Here is a 7,965-nt window from a genome sequence, read left to right as displayed (position 1 = left end):
ATGGTGTAAGAACCAAGGGGGTTTTGAGGCTTGGATGAGAGATATATAGGGTTGGGTGTATATGCCTCCAGTTGGTTTTTCTAACCCTTGAAAATGGAGGTGAAGGGCTTCCTTTATAGAGCCAAGAGACTAAAGTGTAATAACCCTCACCATTGCTTACCGATAAACATTGATTACCGTCAAACTGAACTGATTACGACTGATAATTGAACCGATTAAAATACTGAACTGACTGACCGAAATCTGAAACTGATGGATTGACTGTATCTGTTTAAATGCATTTGCTATCTGTTGATTGTTAATTGATTTGTTCGCGTTTTATGCTTTTAACTGGTAATTAAAGGCCCTATCGGCGGCCGAACCAGAAATTGATTAGTGTTTTATGATCATCGTAATTTATGTGATTTCATAGCATATTTATTTGAAAACTGATTAGGTATGATTGAATTAGATTAAATATTGATAGATTGCATAATTTGACTTAATTACCTTAATGCCACTTAAGTGGCCCACTACTTGAATCATCTTTGAGCCTCATTACACTCATACATACACATTTCATCAGCTCATTCCTTAGACTCAACCGACCAAGATAGAGAGTGAGAGAGAATTGAGTGGATCTTGAGTTCATTGGTAGAATTGCTTGAAGAATTGAAGTATAGGTTGCTAATTTGAGCTTCTAGTCTTGCATTGAAGACCTAAGGTAGAGTAACTGCCCTTTTGTTCTTGAGTTTAAGTGATTCTTGCATGATTTATAGCAAATTGTAGCCTTGAGCCAAGTTATGGCTCTTACATGGTGAATTGAAGCTCATTCCTTGCATGCATGTTTGTATTGTAGATGTTGAGTTGTTTTCATGGCAAAATGTTACTTGCATGCTCACAATCATGTTTAAGTCCATGAACTCATCATGTTTTTGAAAGATTTGGCTCCTTAGAGCATCAAATTGAAGCTTTGGATTGGTTTGAAATCATGCATGTCATGTTGAAATATTGTTCATGAAATTGGTTTGAAATTGGGTTCGAATTAAACACCCTTGGGCTTTGATTTCTCGAATTGAGTTTTGAATCATGTTTAACTATGAGTTTATATGAGTTTTCTAGAAAATGGGCCCAAGAGGATCGGTTTTGATGCATTTAAACTTGAGTTTGAGCTTGGAGGTGCAAGCTGGGATTTCCAGATTTTGCACTCCCGCTCGAGCGGGGAAAGTGACGCTCGAGCGTGGAATCCGAGCATCCAGTATCTCTGCACTGTTTTTGTGACATTCCTGTTCTGTATTATGCTAATTGGTCCTTAAGTTGTTTATGGTTATGTGTTTAGCCTGGTTTTGTATGCCATTATGTGAAAATATGTGATTTTGAATTTCTATCTGTTCACCGTAGGAATATCTGTTTGATTTTACCGCTTCGGGAATTAAATTGAAGGCCTTATTGGCCACAGAACCCGAAATCGATTACGCCATTGTGGTTGGCATAATTTTTAGAGCCTACAGTGAAATTTAATTAGAAATTGATTCGGGTCAGATTAAGTTGATTAAATTGATAATTTAGTGCCCAATTGTTTATTATTATTATTTTGGAATAGTGGGGTTTGATGTAAAAGGGCACTACACCCTCAATTCCTTCCCTTATGTGGCTTTGGCTGATTAAACTCTCTAGAGAGAGTGAGAGACCCGAAATTGAGAGAGAAAGGGGGAAATCATCTGAGTTTGCTCTTGAAGCTTTGGAGTCTTGAAGGCTAGCTCAAGAATTAACCATAGATTGTGAGGATCAAGCTCCTAGGTGAGTGATTCTTGGATTATAATTGTAATTTTGTGCATGTCCAAGCTATCTTGATGATCAAGAACAAGATTGTAATGAAGTTGAGTTGTGTTGTGAATTGAAGCTTAATATGTGCATGCATGTAAGAAATACTTCGAAATTTGCATGTTTGAGCACAAATGTGTATAACCCATGTGAAATATTAAAGGAAACTCATGTCTTGGTCACCATTTGTGTTATCTAAGTTGAGAATATGGCTAATCCATTACATGCATGTACAAATTGAGAAGATATGAGCTTTGAATGCATGAAATGGTTACATTGGTAATGAGTTGGTGGAAAATGAGCCATGCATGTAAATAAATTATGAAATTGAGCTTCAATATGTTGTAATTCTATGTTTGTACCATGTTAATACATGATTATGTGAAGTTTGGGCCGAAATCATGTATTTAGAGCCTTTGAATGTCGAGATGAAGCTCAAGAACTCAATCTGGAAAACCCAGATTTTTTATGTCCGCTCGAGCGGGTTGAGTGACGCTCGAGCGAAGAAATCGAGCTCCCAGCATTTTCTGCAGACATGGTTCCCGCTCGAGCGGGGAAGTTGACGCTCGAGCGAGGAGCTATGTAGATAGGCAGTACGCTCGAGCGGCCGAGTTCACGCTCGAGCTGGAATTGAAGGCAACCAGTACTTTTGCAGACCTAAGGGTCCGCTCGAGCGGGAAGGTCCACGCTCGAGCGGGGACCCTATTTTCTGAAATCATGTTTTTGCATTTTGTGTTCTGTTTTCCGTTCTCTTTCACTTGCAAGCACTCTTAGGCATATGTTAAGCATTGTAAATGAGTTAATGAGATAATAATAAAGCCTAAAGAGGAATATGTGAATTACAGAATGGATTGAACTGTTAATGACCCTTTTGTGTTCATGAAACGTGTAGGGTCAAGCTCCAGGGCAAATCCACAAGCCGATCACTGTGAGTAATATCGATATTTGAATGCTTGTAAATGTCCAATTGTTTACTCCCTTTGAAGCTTTATAAATTGCTAACTGGGATTGTGGGATTGTGGACGTAAGTCTGATATGAATGCATAAATGGACCCAAGGTCGTTTCGATAAGCATAAATGGGCCAAAGGCCGTTTTGAAATGAATGAGTGGGCCAAAGGCCGTTTGAAATGAATGAGTGGGCCAAAGGCCGTTTTGAAATGAATGAGTGGGCCAAAGGCCGTTTTGAAATGAATGAGTGGGCCAAAGGCCGTTTTGAAATGAATGAGTGGACCGAAGGTCGTTTGACATATATAAATGGACCTAAGGTCGTTTCGACGTGAACGAATGGACCGAAGGTTGTTTTGATATGAATAAATGGACCGAAGGTCGTTTTGATAGAAATAAATGGACCTAAGGTCGTTTTGACATGAATGAGTGGGCCGAAGGCCGTTTTGACACGAATGTATGGGCCGAAGGCCGTTTTGACGTAAACGAACGGGCCGAAGGCCATTTTGACATAAATGAACGGGCCGAAGGCCGTTTTGACATAAATGAATGGGCCGAAGGCCGTTTTGACATGAATGGAAATTTAAATGGGCCAAGGGCCAGAATGTTTAGAACTACAGTCACTTGGTTTGAATTTCGTATAGTTATATATCTGTTAAATGGAAATATGAATTGGGCCTAAGGCCGTTTGGAACATGTTGATCTACATCGTTATGTAACTTCTGTATTTGATTTGATATTATTCACTGGGCTTTCGCTCACGCTCATTCATGTGTTTGTAGGTGAGCCAAGAGAAGTCCAGACCCAGCCTCAGAAAAGTCTGTATGGAACCACTAAGGTTTTGAGAGAGTCAGCCCTTGTGTCTCACGCATGAGACCCGCCTTCGCCTTTTTGTTGTGTATTTGCATTTTGTCAGGTTGGCGAAGTTTTGTATATGTCTGCTTATAGTTTTTATGGGTTGACTTAGTTTTGGATGATCCTGTCTGTACAGAACCTATATCACTATGTTTCTGTTGTGAGTTATTAACGTACATATGTATGGTTTGTTTTGATGTGCCATGTAAGCACAGCTCTATGGACAAAGTTTTAAATTGCTTCCGTTTGGCCCCCATTAACTCTGTTAAAATACGCTTGGTTTGGTTTGAGGCCGTAGGTAATCTTAGGATTACTGGCCGGTTACGTTCTTAACCCATGGGGGCGGGTTCGGGTCGTGACAGTTTTACAGTCCGCTCGAGCGGAATATAGGGCGCTCGAGCGGAGTCATGTGTCTCAGGCTCGAGTGGGCGTCGAGCGTCCGTCGAGCGGAGATTTTACCTATCCAGCATTCTTGACTGTTTTGCATAACGCTCGAGCGGGTAAGTCTGTGCTCGAGCGGAAACCTTTGTCTGCATGTCCGCTCGAGTGAAGTAACTTACGCTCGAGCGTGACCCCTGTTTTCTGAAAAGTCTGAAAATGTTTTCTAAGTGCATCTTTGCATCCTCATCCCATCCTAGGCATTCCTAGGCCTAGTTTAAGACATCTTAATGAGGATATAGATGTAGAACACACCGAGGCAAATTAGGGGTTAAGTTATTATCTTTCCCAGCTGTGTAGCTTAGTGTGTTCAATTTGTTAACTGTGTAGGGTTGGCGACTGGGGAGGCACGCTCTAGCATACTGTAGCCCAAACTCTGTGAGTAACGATTGTGTAAAGATATGTTCAAAATGATTATCTTCTGAACAATTGAACTGTACTGCTTTCTGAACTGATTACTGTTAACTGAATGAATGTATGTCCTATATTCTGAACTGTATTGTGGCATCCTTAGCACCTACTGTTTACTGTTACTCTGACAGAAATCTCTGTCGGTTCCCCCATTGGAACCACTACTGTTACTGACTGATGGCCATCATTACTGTTCGGTCTTTTAAGACCTACTGCTTACCGTACTGTTATGCTAATGGGTGTACCACATATGACTGTACTAACTGAACAACTGAAATACTGTTTTAATGAACTGTTTTCATACTGTAAGGACATTCATTCTTAACCCCTTTACGCATTGTGTTATTCACTGGGCTTTAGCTTACTGCTCATATATATATATGTAGGTGTGCAGGCACCAGACCGCGGCTAGGAGCGTCAGGGTTACTCCAGTTTTGTCAAGCCAACTACCGTGCCTCACTGCGAGGTTCTGAGCCTATCATGCTAAGGCTAGGGGTGTTTTAGGACTCCCCCTTCTGTACTGTCTTGCTGTTCTGTAATAACCGAATGGATTGTATAGACCGAATGTTTACTGTACTGTTATATAGGGATTGAGTCCCTATTCTGAATGATTGTATATATTATGTATACTTTTTCACTGAATGTAAATACGTTGGAAAGTCTTTTGCATATAGTCTGTCACAGCTCATTGGGCATTGTTCAATTACTGTATTGGCTTCCGCCAGGCCCTGTACTCTGTTTTACTGTTCTACTATTAAGCAGGCCTTCGGTAATCTCAGATTACTGGCCGGTTACGGTGCTAAACCCATGGGGCCGGGTTTGGGTCGTGACAGAGTGGTATCAGAGCGATACTTACCACGAGTTATACCGCACACACGTGTCCAAATGAGCTATAAGATGTCCTAGAAAAGTGATTAGGGCATTTCATGAGCATGATAAGTGTGTGCCTATGACATGACTGAATATATGCTCATATGTTAATCTGTTTAAACAAATGACTGCCTATGTTGATAACTGTCATAACTGTTTATAGTGAAATGGATAATGCAAGAACTGTAAATGAAACTGAACCCTCATCCTCTGAGGCCAGAATGGCCAGACTGGAACGAATGATGGAATTGATAACTGAAAGACTGAACCAACAGCCCCCACCTCCTCCTCCGGTAGTACCGGAACAGAATGTGAATGTAAATGATGGGGATATAATTGCTCTGACCCAGAAGTTTAGCAAAATGAAACCGCCATCCTTTCAGGGAGGCCTTGAACCGTTAAAGGCTGAAGCATGGGTTCTTGAGATAGAGAAATTATTTGAGGTTTTTCCGTGCTCTGAAGCACATAAAGTGCTATTGGCCACCTTTACTTTGCAAGAAGAAGCTAGAAAGTGGTGGATGCTTATCCGTAATGAAAATACTGTAATAACTTGGGCTCAATTCAAATGAGCCTTCTTCGAGAAGTATTTCCCTCAGTGTGTTAGGGATAGAAAGGTGACTGAATTTGAACAACTGAAACAAGGCACGATGTCTGTTGCTGAATATGAGACAAAATTTACTGAACTTGCCCGATATGCACCACACATAGTGGACACCGATTACAAGAAGGCCAGAAAGTTCGAAGGCGGCCTTAATGTTGCAATCCTCAACAGAATAAATGTTTTGAAGCTACCGAACTATGTAAATGCTCTTGACCGAGCCTTGATGGCTGAATCGAATATCGAAGCATTGAAAACTGAAACACCAGCGTCTGAATGGCGGGGTAAAAGACAGGGTTTCAAGTTTAAGAAAGGCAAGCATAACCCATTGAATAAGAAACAAAACACAGGGTCAACGACTACTTCCAGTCAAGGGAATCGTTCAATACCGCCCTGTTCTGAATGTGGTAAAAATCACAAGGGAGTTTGTTACAAGATATCAGGAGCCTGTTATAGATGTGGCAAAGTGGGCCACATGGTTAACGACTGTCCCTCTGCTCTACAAGCTAGTAGTAAAGCTACACCAAGCGTAGCAGCATCAACTGTTGTACCAAAACCGAACCCTAAAGCTACCGGAAAAGAGCCTATGAGGCAGGGCCGAGTGTTCGCCCTAGTACCGGGAGACGTTTAGAATACCGAGACCGTTGTGTCAGGTATTCTCTCTATTTGTACTCAGAATGCTTATGTACTGATTGATTCAGGGTCTACGCATTCTTATGTGTCGCATGCTTTTTCGCGAAAACTGAATAGACCACTAGAACCCATGAATTATCTGTTAGCTGTATCATCACCCATTGGGGAATCTATAACTTGTGCATATATGTACCCTGCTTGTGAAATTATTGTTGAAGATGCACATTTGTTTATCGATTTACTGCCATTGAACATTGACCATTTTGATGTTATATTGGGAATGGACTGGTTAACGAAATATCATGCCACCATAGACTGTGTAACGAAACAAGTAGTTTTCCGTCCACCTGGTCTGCCTGACTTTGTGTTTAATGGGGTTGGAGTAGTACCTCCTCCATATCTGATTTCGTCTGTGAAAGCTGTTAAATTGCTTAGAAAGGGATGTAAAGGATATCTGTGTTCTGTATTGACTGTATCTACTGATGATAGTGCTAATGTGAACAGTATTCCTATAGTCAGAGAATTCCCAGATGTTTTTCCAGATAATTTTCCAGGGGATTTGATTGACAGGGAGATTGAATTTACTGTTGATGTGATTCCCGGAACACAGCCAGTTTCTAAAGCTCCTTACCGAATGGCTCCAACTGAACTGAAAGAACTGAAAGTGCAACTGCAAGAACTGTTAGACAAAAAGTTCATCCGACCTAGCACTTCGCCATGGGGCGCACCTGTTTTGTTTGTAAAGAAGAAAGACGGCTCACTGAGACTGTGCATTGACTATCGTGAACTGAATAAGGTAACTGTAAAGAATAAATACCCATTACCGCGTATTGATGACCTGTTTGACCAGTTACAGGGTGCTAAAGTATTTTCGAAGATTGATCTCAGATCCGGATACCATCAATTGAAAATTAAACCAGATGACATTGATAAAACTGCTTTTAGAACGAGGTATAGACATTACGAATTTTTAGTTATGCCTTTCGGAGTCACGAACGCACCAGCTGCATTTATGGACCTTATGAACAGAATTTTTAAACCATACCTTGACAATTTTATTGTTGTATTTATTGATGACATCTTGATTTACTCCAAGAATATAGAAGAACATGAACATCATCTGAGACTTGCCCTACAAACCTTAAGAGAACAGAAACTGTATGCTAAACTGTCTAAATGTGAATTTTGGCTCGACCATGTTATGTTTTTGGGGCATGTTGTTAGCAAAGATGGAATTTCTCTCGATCCGCAGAAAATTGAAGCTGTAGTGAACTGGCCTAGACCAACCAACGTGACTGAAGTCCGAAGCTTTTTGGGTTTGGCTGGATATTACAGAAGATTTGTCAAAGATTTCTCCAAAATTGCCTTACCGTTGACCCAACTGACACAGAAGGGGATATCATTTGACTGG

Source organism: Camellia sinensis, chromosome 15 (assembly GCF_055761805.1).
Source record: "Camellia sinensis isolate YWXY chromosome 15, ASM5576180v1, whole genome shotgun sequence".
Classification (NCBI taxonomy): Eukaryota; Viridiplantae; Streptophyta; class Magnoliopsida; order Ericales; family Theaceae; genus Camellia; species Camellia sinensis.
This window is presented reverse-complemented; position numbering follows the sequence as displayed.